The 16,228-nt window shown below is 38.8% G+C and overlaps 1 protein-coding gene across 3 annotated transcripts in view; it reads right to left on the bottom strand.

Moving 5' to 3' along the window:
- Positions 1–16,228, bottom strand: part of MORC1 (MORC family CW-type zinc finger 1) — a 351,409-nt gene that overhangs the window by 224,493 nt on the left and 110,688 nt on the right. For all 3 annotated transcript variants that reach the window (XM_079922605.1, XM_079922604.1, XM_079922607.1), the window contains exon 3: positions 2,462–2,542. The gene's annotated coding sequence lies outside the window, so the exon portion shown is untranslated. The remainder of the gene's footprint in view (positions 1–2,461; positions 2,543–16,228) is intronic.

Here is a 16,228-nt window from a genome sequence, read left to right as displayed (position 1 = left end):
TGCTGTGCAAAAGCTTTGAAGTTTCATTAGGTCCCATTTGTTTAGTTTTGTTTTTATTTCCATTACTCTAGGAGGTGGATCAAAAAAGATCTTGCTGTGATTTATGCCAAAGAGTGTTCTTCCTATGTTTTCCTCTAAGAGTTTTATAGTGTCCAGTCTTACATTGAGGTCTCTAATCCATTTTGAGTTTATTTGTTGTATGGTGTTAGGGAATGTTCTCATTTCATTCTTTTACATGTAGCTGTCCAGTTTTCCCAGCACCACTTATTGAAGAGACTGTCTTTTCTCCATTGTATATCCTTGCCTCCTTTGTCATAGATTAGTTGACCATAGGTGCATGGGTTTACCTCTGGGCTTTCTATCCTGTTCCATTGATCTATGTTTCTGTTTTTGTGCCAGTACCATATTGTCTTGATTACTGTAGCTTTGTAGTATAGTCAGAAGTCAGGGAGTCTGATTCCTCTGGCTCCGTTTTTTTCCCTTAAGACTGCTTTGGCTATTCGGGGTCTTTTGTGTCTCCATACAAATTTTAAGATTTTTTGTTCTAGTTCCGTAAAAAATGCCATTGGTAATTTGATAGGGATTGCATTGAATCTGTAGATTGCTTTGGGTAGTAGAGTCATTTTCACAATATTGATTCTTCCAATCCAAGAACACACCATGTTCTATTTTATAATTACCCATTCCTAATATTTCATGCTAAGAATAATTGTGTTCACCATAAGCTTTCATCTCAGTTCCTCTGTAAGGTCATCCTCACCCCTTTCCAATAGATAAAACAATCTGTAAGTGCTTTTGATGAGTGATTAAAATGAATCTTAAAAAATAATAATGTTTAACTAACTTTATAAAAATGATTTTGTCAAGGAACTAAAACTAAAAAGGTGCCCATGCAGGAAACTCCTTAAAATGAAAATCTGTGATTCTTAAATATTTTTAACATGCTGCTGATGAAGTATTTTCTATATGACCTCAAGGTCTAAAAGGAGCCACTAGGAAAAAATGATTTGAGAAAGTATTTTGTTCACATGCAGTTTCATGGGAATTATATGATGATGTGGTAGGATTAAGTATAATATTGATTGGTAAGACCAAATGATATGTTTTTTTCATTTCAACTTTATTAAGGTATAATTGACATACAAAATTGTAAGATTAAATTGTACCATGTGGTGATTTGATATAGGTATACATTGTGAAAAAATTCTCCCCATCTAGTTAATAAACACATCCATCACCTCACATATTCATCTTTTTTTTTTTTTGGTGTGAACTTTTAAGTTCTACTCTCTTAGCAAATTTCAGTTGTGCAACATAGTATCATCAACTATAGTCATCATGTTATACATCAGATCCTCAGAACTTATTCATCTTATAGCTAAAAGTTTGTACCTGTTTACCAACCTCTCCCTATTTCCCCCACCCTCCACCCCTGGCAACCACTTTTCTACTCTGTTTTTATGTTTGACTTTTGTTTTAGATTCCACATAGCCAAACCATATTCTGAAATAAAACAAAACTAATCTATGATTAAGTCCCATAGTTCTTTCTTTTATATCTTTCTTTCATCATCACTAAACTCAAGTCTAGTTCCAATCATTTTGGAATCTTGTGCTTATTTTCTCCTTGCTCCTGTTAACTCACAGTGTGTGGTGAGGTAATTGCAAGGCAAGGAGCTGTGTTTAATCCTTTTTTTGCATGGTTTGACCTGGCATTATGAAATGCATAATTTCATGCATAGAGACAAGCAAAATGACTCAAGCTAATATTGAATGCAAATTTTTAGCTTGTTTCTCAGCATGCTAGGTAGTAAAATCAAGGATCTACAGGTTGTAAGTGAATTTACAGGTCATCTATTTCCTTGCAACTTACAGTGTAGTTAGGAACCAGCAGCATCAGCAGCATCAGTTTGTTCAAAATGTAGAACCTCAGACCTCATCTCAGACCTGCTGAATCACTCTGTCTTAACAAGGTCCCCAGGTGATTTGCTTACTTGCAATGTACCACCTCTGATTAAGTGGCAAACCAGCCTCTACTTGAGTGTGTGCAGTCACAGGAACTCATTCCAATTCCTTCTTCCTCCAAAGCATTCTAACCAGTACTTGAGATTCATTTGGAAATATTATTTTAATGGTAGCTTTCTGTTGCTCAAATGAATCACTTGATTCCACATGTATTACTCCAGGATTTGTAGCCAAACACAATATGAATTTTTCCATTCTTATTTTCCAGTCTTCTTTATATGGTGCCACTACTCTAACAAAATTGACTACCTTAAAAGGACCCTAAAAAAACTGATGTACCTGTGTCACATAACAACCCTAGCAGTCAGTTCTGTAGGTATCCTGTTCTGTACCATTCTTCCTCTCTGGAACCCTCTTTCCCTATTGCTCTGCTTGTGTAGATTCTACTCACCCATGAAACCCCACCTCAGTGCTCTCCAGAGGAAAATCCTACTCACCTGTACTTCCAAAGACATTCACTGGAGCAGGGCCAAAGGACCAGTGCCTTATTGATGTGTTCCATTTAACCTGTATGGGGGCTTTAGAAAATGAGAATTTCAGTGCCTTTAAACAGGACATGCACCGTCTACTTTGACCACAGTCCTCACTTTTTGTATCATCCTTGAACAGATTCATACATTTACAATACCAGCTTTTCATTTAGCATCCTTTGACTTAGTAATTCTCACCTAAATAGAGGGCTCCTCCAATGCTCTTAGCCCAATTCCCAAATTATACACAATTTTTCTTTCCACATTTAATCTTTGACCACACTCTTTCACCTGTATTACTCTGCATAGGCTGCAATAACAAAATACCACAGATTGGGTGGCTTAAATAACATAAATTTATTTTCTCAAATTTCTGGAAGCTAGAAGTCCAAGACTGAGGTGCTGTCAGGGTTGGTATCTGGTGAGACCTCTCTTCTTGGCTTATAGGCAGTCACCTTCTCATTTTGTCCTCACAGGTCTCTTCTCTGTGCATGCACAGAGAGAGAGAGAGATCTCTGGTGTCTCTTCCTCTTCTTATAAAGGACACCAGTTCTATCAAATTAGGTCCCACCTTTATGACCTCATTCACTTTAGTTACCTCCTTAAGGGCGCTATCTCCTACTATAGTCACAGGGGTTAGAGCTTCAACATATGAATTTGCCGGGGGGTGGGGGGCATAACTCAGTCCACAATATTATCAAAACACATTTGTATCCTAAAGAATCACACATGATATTGTACAAAGTTCCTCTATCTTTATCATCTAAGGAGTTTATCATGTAAAACATTCATGCAGACTTGCTATCTGAACTGAGGGCAGTATCAGGGCTGTTTTCTACACCAATAGCAATTCACAGGAAACAGAAACAAGCTGGTTTCAGCTTAGTTGACACTGACATAGAGACAGCAACAATAATGCCTGCTCACAGAGGGTTTGCTGTGTGCTAGACACTGCTGTAAGCATTTTTACATATATACAGTTATAGACTTTTGGCTTCATGACATCGTATGATAAAAGTACTGCTTATATTGTTTCCGTATTACTGATGAGAAAACTGATACATGCTAAGTAAATGGATTGTCTAAAGTTACACATTAGAACATGCATGGCTGGGATTCAAGGCCAGACTGTTTGGCTCCTAGGTCTGTGCTCTTGGCCACTAAACCATAATCTGCTACTCAGCAATGGAGACAAAGGGATGGGGTGGACTTTATTGGAAAGGATTATTGCATAGCCCCAACGTAAATGTATATTCAATCATACATATACATTCATCTCATATATATTTAAGTAGTAATCAGCATTAAAAGTTTAAAAATACATTCATTGATAGACCAATTTATTGTCCAAACTTGAAACTCTGGGTAAAATGGGGGTGCTGTTCATAATTGTGCTAGAGCAATAGGAGTAAACAGAGTATCCCAGGCAAAGTAACATGTACAGTCACACCATTTATTTGGCCTCTACCATATGCCAGTACTATGCTAACAACTTTACGCATGCAATCCTTATAAAATCCCTCTAAGGTATGTATTGTTATCCCCATTTTACAGGTGAAGAAACTGAGGACTGAAAAGGTCAGTTAACTTGCCCAAAGACACAACTAATAAGTAGTATAGCTAGTATTTAAACTAGGTCTGCGTGAATCCAAAACAGTGCTCTTAACTAGCACCCAATATCACTTTCCTCTTCCTACAGATAGCAAACAAGTTATGGATGCTCCAGACAATTATATCTGATTATAAATTCAGGGAAATAATTAGGTATTTATTAGGCTTAGAAATTTACTTGTCTGAAGAAAATGCTTAGCAGTTTTGCAATTTGGGGCTCATCACAGTCATACAAAGTTATCTGCAAAGAAAAGTTCAGAAAGGAAGAAAAAGTAAGATCTTTGTGAGTTTTGGATCAAATTTAATAGGTTACATCTGTTCATTCATTCATTAACTCATCAGTTATTGTTGAAGATGCTGAGAATTATACCCTGAGGAAATTTATATTTCAGTTGGAAGAACAAGATATACACAAGAAATTTAAACAACAGACATAAGGTATCAGGAAGGAACACATTTAAATGTCAAATGAGAGTTGTAGGCAATAATGCTGGATGTTCATAGGAGGATAAGTTCATTGTAAGTTGATGAGGTCAGGGAAAGTCTCATGGAAGAATTACACCTCAAGGGATGGCCTCTTATGATTTGCTACTCAGTATAGCATGCTCTCCCTGTTTTAATTGTTTTTATCATTGTTAAGTATGGTAAGGCCAACAAATCAGGAGATGATTGCCACCAAAATGATAGTTTGTTACTCATAGTTCCATGAAGATGGGGCATACCACGTCATGGAGGGCCACAGGGAGAAGCACCAGAGTCAGTTAGGAAACAGAGGGAGTAGGGGAAAACATGGACCAGAGTCTTTATTAGGTTTCCATGGGAAGAAATGAGAGAGACAGAGTAAGCAGGCTTAGGACTGGCTAGGTTAAATAATTTCAGTGGGTTCTGGGGCATAGGGGCTGTCCCTAGTTGTCTGGAAACCTGTCCCTGGGCTGATTAGGCTGGTGGATAGTAGCCCAGGGTGTGAGGACCTGATAAAGGAGGTGACTTTAAAGGAGGAGCTCAGGCATATGAGCTCTGGATTGATTGGTTTACATTTGAAAGGTATCCTAATGGACGAGTTGTTTACTATGTCTTGGAATTGGCTAGCCCTGAAAGGAACGGTCCCTCCAGGGTCAGCAAGACCCCAAATGTCAAAGCATCAGAATACAGAAAATAAAACACATGGTTAACACATTTCCTAAGAAACTCAGAAGTGTTTTTGTCTTAGTCTGCAACAGGAACATTTGTCTTTGTACTTTCCATAGGAGGCTAAGGGAGGGAAATTTGAACAATCTGATCATCCTGCAATAGTACCTCCAGCTTACACTCTTAAAGATAACAGTGCATAAGGGCATCACGGGCACAAAGGAAGATTAATGGGAAATCCCAAGCTACTGATAAGAAAGTCCTTCCCCATGCATTTCTCTCTCTCTTCCTATAGTAAAGCTAGAGATGCTCTCTAGAGATTGTATATAGGCTTTAATTCATCAACCAAGATGTTCACTGATGACAAAACTGGTAGACTTCTGCTGGACTGTCACATAGATGGCTCTGAGTTTAGCAGATAGGGCATCTCTTCTAGGGTTTTGACTGCTTTGCCAAATTCCTGATTTCTCAGGAAGAAAAGTCAAAGTGCAGCAGCAGTCTGGCCCATTTCCTCTCAAAAAGCTTGACAAGCACTCACTGGTTTGCAGTGGAGCGTGAGTATGAGTGCATGCATAAGTACATAGGCACACACGTGCATACACATGCACACATGCATGCACGCTCAAAACAGCAGATGACAGAATACTTCGACCTAGATCCCAGTCGATACATGTCTGAACCACAAGCAATTTTCTCCCCTTTCAGTGTGACTGGAAGCCTCACATCGTTATAGGAAGTTAGGGAATGTGGTGAGGATTTACATAGGTGTTTGTTTATTTAAGGATCATAGGCAAAATCTTAAACAAGGAAAAGAGGACAAAGGCATGGATAATTTAAAACAGCAAATAATCCAGAATCCATTTTTATAATGCAAAATTACTATTCAAAACTGATTTCTGGCTTCTGATTATCCTTGACTGCCAATGCACTCAAAAGAATGAGTTGCCAAGAAGTTGATTGAAAGCTCTGTGTTGCTGAATCAAGCTGGCTTGCTCACTGTAGGTGGAAGGGAAGGATCTTGAGCCATTTCATTTACAGATCCCCAGCTGTCACTATACAGAGGTCTTTTCTCTTGGTGTGTCAGATTTCCCAATGTCCTAACTGGGGAGGTAGGTGTAGGTATAAACTTAGTTGCTGGGGTTCTGGGATGCAAGAGGGAAAGAGGAGCTGAAGAGATGCACCATTCATTATAGACTAGTTTTCTTTATTCACCAGTTTTCAGATGGGATTCCTCCTACTGCAACCAACTGTGATCATTCTCTACTCTAGAAAGTAAACTTCTCAGCTTCCTTGACAGTGAGGGAGGGGAAGCTGCCTGACTGCTTGGGCTGGAGGAAGGAACCCAAGGTATTAGCTGTTCCTTGAGCAGAATTTCAGTCAATCCCATTTCCAACTGTATTTGCGCTCTTGCCTCCAGACATACCTGCTGAGTCTGTTGAACTTCTATAGCAAGAATCAGCTTGCTTCTTCTTAGTTTCTCCCACTGCAAACACCGACGTCTGCTAAGACAACTACTACACTGATCCATTACTGTCCCAGTTGTAAAATTCTCTTGTCTTCTCTTGAATGCTGTCATCACCTCTCTTCTTTTCTAGGTTCATGATATTTGAGAGAGTGAGGGGTAGGACCATCTGTTAAAGAGGGATGAGTTAATCATACTCCTCGGTTCATGACACATCAACATTGTTTTCCAAGACAAGGGTCTTCTCTTGTATATTTTTTATATGTATATTTATTCTCTTCTATCCTTCTCCCACTCCCATCTCTTTCCCATCTTTTTCTTCAAAGGCAGTGATACCCTGTAGGTTTAATGCATATGTTTTTATTTGACTTCTTAGAAATGTGTATTTTTGTTTCATGTATATGAATTTAAACTTATACATATGGTATTGTGTTATAGTTCTTATTCAATTTCTTGCCTTTTTTCCAGCATAATGTTTTTAAGATCCAACCACATTACCATGTTTATATGTAGTGATTTGTATCTTTTCTTATTTCTTTTTTTGGTAATTCCTTTAATCATGGTTCTATCAATTAGAGTTCCATATTAGTTTTATTTCTTAAAAGATACCTATATTTCACTCTACAGTCTCCAGTTTTAGGGGTTTTCTTAATGGAGCAAGAACCTGAAGATGTTTTTCAAACAATTCGAGTGCAAAATTATCCCAGATTTTCCTAACTGCTCAGATCTAATCCAAGGGTAATTATTTTTGAGGTTCTTTTTAAAATTCCTTTCCTGACTATTCTTAGTTCTTATTGAGAAAATAATTTTCTTTCAAATTCATATTTTAATAAGCATTGGCAAAATGTGATCAAATTAGATCATTGCAACAACAAACACAACTAGCCTAATCCAGTTTGAGTGTAAACACAACAGGATCTTGATAAATGTACAACTCAACTCAAGGGAGATGTATGTCAGCATAGTAGAGAACAGTGACTATGAATTATGAACACAAGCATTAGTTTACAGAGAGTCCTCTAAAAAAATGTCTACTATAGTTTTTGTTTGCTTGCTTGTCTTTGAAAACACCCAATTTAATTCCTTTTTGTCTAATTTACTTGGGTTCTATTGTGCTTAAATAAGAGTAGCTCCATAACAGGACAAAAGGGAAAAAACTTAAAGGTAGATGTCTTAAAAGCTGAAAGGAAGATACAGGTACTGTTGTGAGATTATTTATTCCAAATATGTGGTATCAAAGTTCTATCAAATCAAATCTCCTCTTTCACATAGGATTTAAAATGGAATAATGGGGGACTTCCCTGGTGGTCCAGTGATTAAGATTCTGCGCACTTCCACTGCAGGGGGCACAGGTTCAATCCCTGGTTGGGGAACTAAGATCCTGCATGCCACACATGCAGCCCAAAAAAACAAATAACAAACAAACAAATAAATAAATAAAGTAAAATAGGATCATGGTTGAAGAACAACTAAAGAGATGTTTGAACCGAAAAACAAATAATACAAGGCTTTGGGTTGTTTCTGACCATCATCCACCCAGACAGATTCATTTTCCCAGTCTGTGTTCTCAGTGGCAGTTCCAGTACCATCTCAGGTGAATCCTCATGTTCTTCTAGAAAAATTGTCCTTAAAATGTTACAAAGGACCTCTCTTCCAAGAAACATAAAACATTCTATGGACATTATCTCATTCTCTCTTCAAATGTCTTCCACAAGGGATAGATCAATGACAAATTGATGCTCTGTTTTACAAGAAAGGAAACAGAGGCTCAGAACAGAAATTGGTTATTCAGAGACCACACCACAAAGGTGACAGGAGTTGACTGACAACAGTCTGGTGCCACTTTTTATGGAAACTCCTCTTCTCATTCCACTAATAAAAAAGCAAAGGGAAAAGAGACACATGGATAAAGTTAACCACATGTGTGACACTGGTGTCACAATCCTTATTGTTTTAATCTAACATGACTAGTCTAAGAAGTGTTTATTGAATTAATGTTGAAGGCTCTTTTTCTCCTAAGCCTAAAGAAGGCATTACTTTGTTCCTGTTTTTAATTAACACTTGTAAAACAGAAATACATATAGCTGATTCACTTTGTTATACAGCAGTAACTAACACAATATTGTAAAGCAACTACACTCCAATAAAGATGTTAAAAAAAAAGAAATGGAGTGATAAAGCACAAATTAATAAATAAAGCAGTAGCACACGGCACATGGCAAGGTTTTAAGTTTTCTTGTGTTTTAGCACCCTAGGATATTTCTTGTCATATGGAACTTTCATCTACCAATGATGAGCTAGCAAACAACCACCCAGAAAGGGCACACGAATTTAAATTTCAAAGGCAAAGAAAATATAAATGAAAAATAATCATCCTACCATTTCCAAGAAATTTTTATTAAATTTTACACTTAGGTCAGGTCTTAAAGGAAATTTGCAGCAAAGAGGAAGCAAATATTTATACTTGTGGTCTATTCAAAACCAAATTGAAATAAAATTAAATAGAAATCAAACCTATTTTCATGTGTATTAGGAGCCTCAGTTTGAATCTAAACTATGTTTTTCTTCAGATTCATTCCTCTTGGCAGAACTGAAGACTGTGGTTCAAGAATCCCAAGAGTCTATCCAGACAAGCCTGAAGACCTCTACTCTGGGAGGAAGGGGTTCCTCGTCCTAAGGGAAGACCCATGTAAAGTGCTCCCTTTAGGTTGAAGAATAATGGGACAGGGTGTGAGAGGATGGCGTCTCCCTCCAATGGCAAGTCAGGCACTAAGACCAGAGGCAGCCCAAGGTCATGATGGCTGGAAGCAGAGCCATTGTCTGCTGTGGCAGTGACAAATCATCGCCAGATGAGACTCATTTCTCTATGCTTTTGATTGCCATCATGATGAAAAATGCAAGATTTTAATAAGGTTGCAGAACAAATGGAACTGATTTATAGTTTACAGTTACATAGTTCATATTGTGCATTGCTATATTTCCCATTTCTAATTGTTGCATTTTGTTTTCCTTCTAGGACAAGAGTACACAAACTGTATAAAGGGATAGGCAGCAAATATTTTAGGCTTTCTGTGTCACATGGGTCTGTGTAGCAGATTCTCCTTTGTGTTTTGAGCTTAAAACCTTTTAAAAGTATTAAAATCATTCTTAGCTTACTGATCAAACAAAATCAGGCCATGGGCTGACCCTTGAACTAGGACACTGGGCACTTGTGGAGCATATCGTGATAGTCTGGGGCTTGGTGAGCCTCCTTTCTACCTTACCTCCTCCCTCTTCCACAATTATGACTCTTGCTTGGTCAAGTCGTCCAGGTGCCTTTCCCCAATCTTGGAGAATCATATCTGAGACATTGAGTTGTGACTGAGACTAAATAAAGAGAGAATTCTGCTTTACTGGAGACTTAGGAAGAAATGCCTGTCCTCCGAGGTCCAGAACACGGTGACGAGGTGCAGGGGATTCTCCCATTTCAGGTAAATATGAAAATATGGACACCACACAGCGGCTCTTAACAATGAGCTGACCGGCATACAAGAATCCTGCAGAAGAAAGGAGGAGACACCTGAGGCTCTGCAGGTGTGCCAAGCATACAGATATCCACCTGGCAAGCCCTGGCTATGGATCTCATGCTAGAAATTAAAATAGAAAGGGAATGAAATGACAGGTGTCACGTGGGAGCTAGCAGAACTCTGTTTGCAATCACATGTAAGACCCCACCTGGCGACATCTAGAAAAAAAGGCAGCAGGAACTTTTACAGGAGGGTGGGGTCAGAGCAAAAGAAACACTCTTTCCTATTGTTAGTGTTAGCCAATCTTATATTTTAATTGCCTGAGAAACACAAGTTTGTCAGATTGGTTCTGGTGTAGTTTCCTCTCACAGAAATGGAAGCAATCTTTTTCAAATAAGAGACTAGTGTTGTGAGATCAGGAAACCAATGTGCTGGTCTACTCATGCTACTCAATAGCTGCATAACCTTGGAAAAGTCCCTTGATTTCTCTTGGCCTTGGGCTTGTTCCTCCATATAGTAAGGGGCTAAGACAAAAATGTCTAAGGAATCTTCTCATTTTAAATGTGTTATGTAATAGCTTAATATTAAGCCATTAATTAATTAACAGTTGTTTATTAAATCACCCATCATGTTCCAAACATGGTGCTAAGTAATGAGGCTACTGAGAGAGAGTCTTTTCCCTTAAGAATCTCTCTAAAAGTAAACTAATAATTACAACACAGGTTATTAAAAGTTAGGATAGAGGTACACCCTCGTTGCCACCCTGGTTGTTAGAGGACAGAACCTTCCGTAGAAATCAGAACCTAGGCCAGAGCTCCTGTGTTAGCATTTTATTGAGGAGCAAGAAGGAGAGAAGAAGGGGAAACAAAGGTTTTAAGAAACACAGCTAACATTTTGGTCACACTAGACTTCTCCAGAAAGGTGTATGGACACCTCTATGCTTTAGAATAGTCTGAATGGGTTTAGGGCACAGGGAGGAAGAGATAGGAATAAGCCTGTCTCTCACTGGTTGAAGTTCATACTATAAAAGGAATCCCCTGCCTTGCATTTCTGGATTATATGACCTCACCCCAGGGCCGGAGCGTCAGTACTCAGGCCCCACTGCAAGGTGCTTCATTTGACTCTGAAGTGGTTGGGGTAGCTGAAACTCAGGGGGCACAGTGGGTCAGGCTCTGGAACCAGGGTCTTTGCAGTGCCATCACAGTGGGTGTGATGGAGCCATGCCAGAGCCAGTCCTCACCTGGGAAAGGCTGAGAAAGATGGCACGTTAGGAGTTGTGGTGATGGTAGAGGAGGGTTCTCCTCTAAGCGAGTGACCGAGGCCTGCAAAGTAGGTGAGTCCCAGTGAATCTGGAGAGGTGCAAAACTTGGGGCCAAAACAGACTAAGGCAGAGTTGAAAAGGCTGCCCAAAGGAGGTAGGCGATGCTTGAATTGCTCCTGGAAAGAAATAAGGAATTTCCTGGTAGACAAGCTAGAGGCGAGTGAGAGGTCATGGGGGTCAAGGGGATTGGTAACAAGCAGTTTTCACAGTGAGAGAATCGTATTTGCAAAGGCATGGGGTGTAAAAGGGTATCAACAGTCTAATGAGCTGCAAGCATCACCTGGGTGGGAATGGTGGTGCATGAACAACCAGAAGCCTCTTCATTCTGAACAGCCATTCTACCATCACCAATTACCAACCAGAAACTGAACCTACATGGGGCGGGCAAAATGGGACAGATTTTATTACATACAAATGTCATGTTGGAGAAATGACTCCTTGTCATCATTTATTTATTCAAACAATTCATTGAACAAATATTTGTTTTATGCCTACTGTGTATAAACCATTTTATCGTACTCAAGATTTAGACCACAGAAGGAAAGTCTGCATTCTACATAAGCTGCTTTCTTTAGATAATCTGACCCAAGGACATTTCCAGTGACTGCTCTTCAATCTTTTTAATTTCCCCTGTCCACGGTTTTAATGATCAGTGAGATACATATAGATTTAATTCCCACGTTTTCCTGACAGGGATTCATTAATTCTTTATTCTATAGATAACACTCTCATATCGTGCCATCTGTGAAATGAGAATGGCGATTTGTTAATTAAATACTGACTCTTGGAGTGTTTTTAAACACTGACACATTCAGTCATGAACAGACTACTGCTCTTTTCTTGCCTCTGAGCAATGATAACACACAGTCAATTGTTGTTCCCTTGAAGAAAATGTGTAAAGGGATTTTTATTCACAACTTCGAATATCATCATTTGGATTCACATGAAGAATATTTCAGTGAGCCTTGAGGTTTTGTGGTTGGTTTTTTTTTGGCTGTGTTGGGTCTTCGTTGCTGTGCACAGGCTTTCTCTAGTTGCAGCGAGTGGGGGCTACTCTTTGTTGCAGTGTACAGGCTTCTCATTGCAGTGGCTTCTCTTGTTGCAGAGCACGGTCTCTAGGCTCATGAACTTCAGCAGTTGAGGCATGAGGGCTCAGTAGTTGTGGCTTGCAGGCTTAGCTGCTTCGTGACATGTGGGATCTTCCCGGACCAGGGCTGGAAACAGTTTCCCCTGCACTAGCAGGCAGATTCTTAACCACTGCGCCACCAGGGAAGCCCGAGCCTTGAGTTTTTACTAGGCCATTTGTGCTGTTGGATTTAGATGTCTAGGGATGCAGCAGAGTTGGTATGCCCACCATGACTCACTGTCCTTCCTCTGCTCAGGTCCTTCCTTCTTTACTGGGCTTAAAGGTCATGGCTCATTATTGCAACACTTTTTTGTATACACCCACAACTCCTTACATGTTTTCCCAGTCTATTCTTCTGAAAAACATCTCCAATTCTGATTAATCCAACTTTGCTTACTCCACACCTATACTTGTGCTGTTGGTGGGAAAAAAAACACACACAACTGTGCTGACATATCTCACTTTAAATTTCATGACCAGTAATCTCTCACGTGGGCCTTTGGCACTGCCTAGAAGGTCAACTATACTTCCCTTATCCTTTCCTTCTCTCAATCTTCTAGACAGGTATTTAATACTCTCCCCTTTACAAAGCTCAAGTATCTCCTCCTTCATCCTAACTCTAGGTCGATGGCTTTGGTTTCTATTTCTCTAAGACAGTAGAATCAGTAAGAAGGAAACTACACACTCCCAACCACATCTACCAGCCTACTTGCACCTGTGCTCCTATACATTCACACTCCTCCTGTTAAACAAGGTATAAATTGTCTGGACTCCTATATAAGGACAATCCTCTGCTTGTCACTGAACCCCATTCTCTTCATCTGCATTCAAGGATATCATTACAACCATTCTCTTTCCTCTCCCCTGCATTATCAATTTTCACTCTCTCCATAGTTCCTTCCCATCAACCTATATATCTGCGTTATTTCTCCCACTTTAAAAGAAAAGATAAAACCTCTCTTGACCATATTCTCCTTCCTCTCCCTCTCACATTTCTGTTCCCATTAACCCCATTCCTCTCCTCCCACTCACCCATAAAACCCCATGTGGGTTTTTGCTCCCCAAGACAGTCAAAATAATTCTTGTCATGATCACCAATTTGTAAGTCTGATGGCCAATTCTCAATTCTTATTTTACTGAACCCATCAGCAGGATTTAACTGAATTGATCACTTCTGCTTCATAAGGCATGTTCTTTTTTTTTTTTTTAACATCTTTATTGGGGTATAATTGCTTTACAATGGTGTGTTAGTTTCTGCTTTATAACAAAGTGAATCAGTTATACATATACATATGTTCCCATATCTCTTCCCTCTTGCATCTCCCTCCCTCCCACCCTCCCTATCCCACCCCTCCAGGCTGTCACAAAGCACCAAGCCAATCTCCCTGTGCCATGCGGCTGCTTCCAACTAGCTATCTACCTTACTACGTTTGTTAGTGTGTATATGTCCATGACTCTCTCTCGCCCTGTCACAGCTCACCCTTCCCCCTCCCCATAACCTCAAGTCCGTTCTCTAGGAGGTCTGCGTCTTTATTCCTGCCTTACCCCTAGGTTCTTCATGACATTTTTTTTTTCTTAAATTCCATATATATGTGTTAGCATACGGTATTTGTCTTTCTCTTTCAGACTTACTTCACTCTGTATGACAGACTCTAGGTCTATCCACCTCATTAAAAATAGCTCAATTTCGTTTCTTTTTATGGCTGAGTAATATTCCATTGTATATATGTGACACATCTTCTTTATCCATTCATCCGATGATGGGCACTTAGGTTGTTTCCATCTCCGGGCTATTGTAAATAGAGCTGCAATGAACATTTTGGTACATGACTCTTTTTGAATTTCAGTTTTCTCAGGGTATATGCCCAGTAGTGGGATTGCTGGGTCATATGGTAGTTCTATTTGTAGCTTTTTAAGGAACCTCCATACTGTTCTCCATAGTGGCTGAACCAATTCACATTCCCACCAGCAGTGCAAGAGTGTTCCCTTTTCTCCACACCCTCTCCAGCATTTATTGTTTCTAGATTTTTTGATGATGGCCATTCTGACTGGTGTGAGATGATATCTCATTGTAGTTTTGATTTGCATTTCTCTAATGATTAATGATGTTGAGCATTCTTTCATGTGAGACTAGATATCAATTACAAGATCTGTAAAAAACACATGGAGGCATGTTCTTTACTCGCTTTTTCGGACATCTAATTCTCTCCCTACTACCTCACCGACTCCTCTTTTTCAGCCTCTTTGGCTGATTTTTCACACCTCTTTGATCTCTAAATGTTGGAGTGCTCCTGCGTAAGTCTTTCTCTTTTCTATTTACATTCTCTTTCTAGGGGACTTCATCCTGTCTTGTGGCTTTAAATACCTTCTACATTCTGACAATGTCCAATTTCTACCTCCAAACTGAAACTTTCCCTGTAATTTCAGGTTCACATATCCAACCACATACTAAACATTTATATGTTGTTGTCTAAAGGGCATCTCAAACTTAATATATCTACAACTTCTGTTCTCTTCCTCCACTCCACGACTCCCTTGACTCCCTTGACCCCATCCTTCCTATGTTGGTAATTGCCAATGCATTCTTCCTGTTGCTCAAGACAAAGACAGTTCAGTAATCATTAGTTTTTAATTGAGATATAATTCACCACCATAAAATTCACTCTTTTAAAGTATACAATTCAAAGGTTGTTAGTATATTCACAAGGCTGTGCAACCATCATCACTATCTAATTCCATTTCGATCACTCTTTTTTTGTTTTGTTTTTGTTGTTGTAAGGGTATTTTTAGAGAAATGCAAATTAAAATCACAGTGATATACCACTACCCACTTATCAGAATGGCTAATATAAAAAATAGTGACAACACCCAATATTGGCAAGGATGCAGAGAAACTGAATCACTCATACGTTGCTGACACACATGCAAAATTATATAGTCACTTTGGAAAACAGTTCAGTAGTTTTTTGTTTGTTTGTTTGTTTGCTGTTTCAGTCATTCTTGACTCCAATTTTTTACACACTCTACATTCAATCATCAGCAATTTCGGTTAACTTTACACTCAAAATATATCCAGAATCTAAACATTTCTCATCATTTACACTGTTATAAAATTGTGATATGTCATGAATATTATAGAAATAGTGTCCTACTGGGCTCCTTGCTTCTCACCCTTGTTCTCCTCTCAACAAAGCAGCCACAGGGAGCCTATTAAAAATCTAAGTCATTTTAACATATTAAATCTTCCTAACCATGAATATAGGATAGCTTTCTGGTTTTGGTATCTTTTTAAATTTCTTTCATCAATCTTTTGTAGTTTTCAGTGTATATCTCTTTTACCTCTTACTATATTCTTAAGAACTATTTTATCCTATTTGGTGCTATTATAAATGGGATTATTTTCTGAATTTTCTTTCAGATAGTTTGTTATTGGTGTATAGAAACAGCTGATTTTTGTATGTTGATTTTGTATACTGTAACTTTACTGAATCTGTTTATTACTTCTAACAGTTTTTTGTGGAGTATTTAGAATTTTCTATATATAAGATCATGATTCTGTAAACGGGGATAATTTTACTTA

Source organism: Stenella coeruleoalba, assembly GCF_951394435.1.
Source record: "Stenella coeruleoalba genome assembly, chromosome: 5".
Lineage (NCBI taxonomy): Eukaryota > Metazoa > Chordata > Mammalia > Artiodactyla > Delphinidae > Stenella > Stenella coeruleoalba.
The sequence above is the reverse complement of the archived record's forward strand: the minus strand, read 5'-3'. Positions and strand labels throughout refer to the sequence as shown.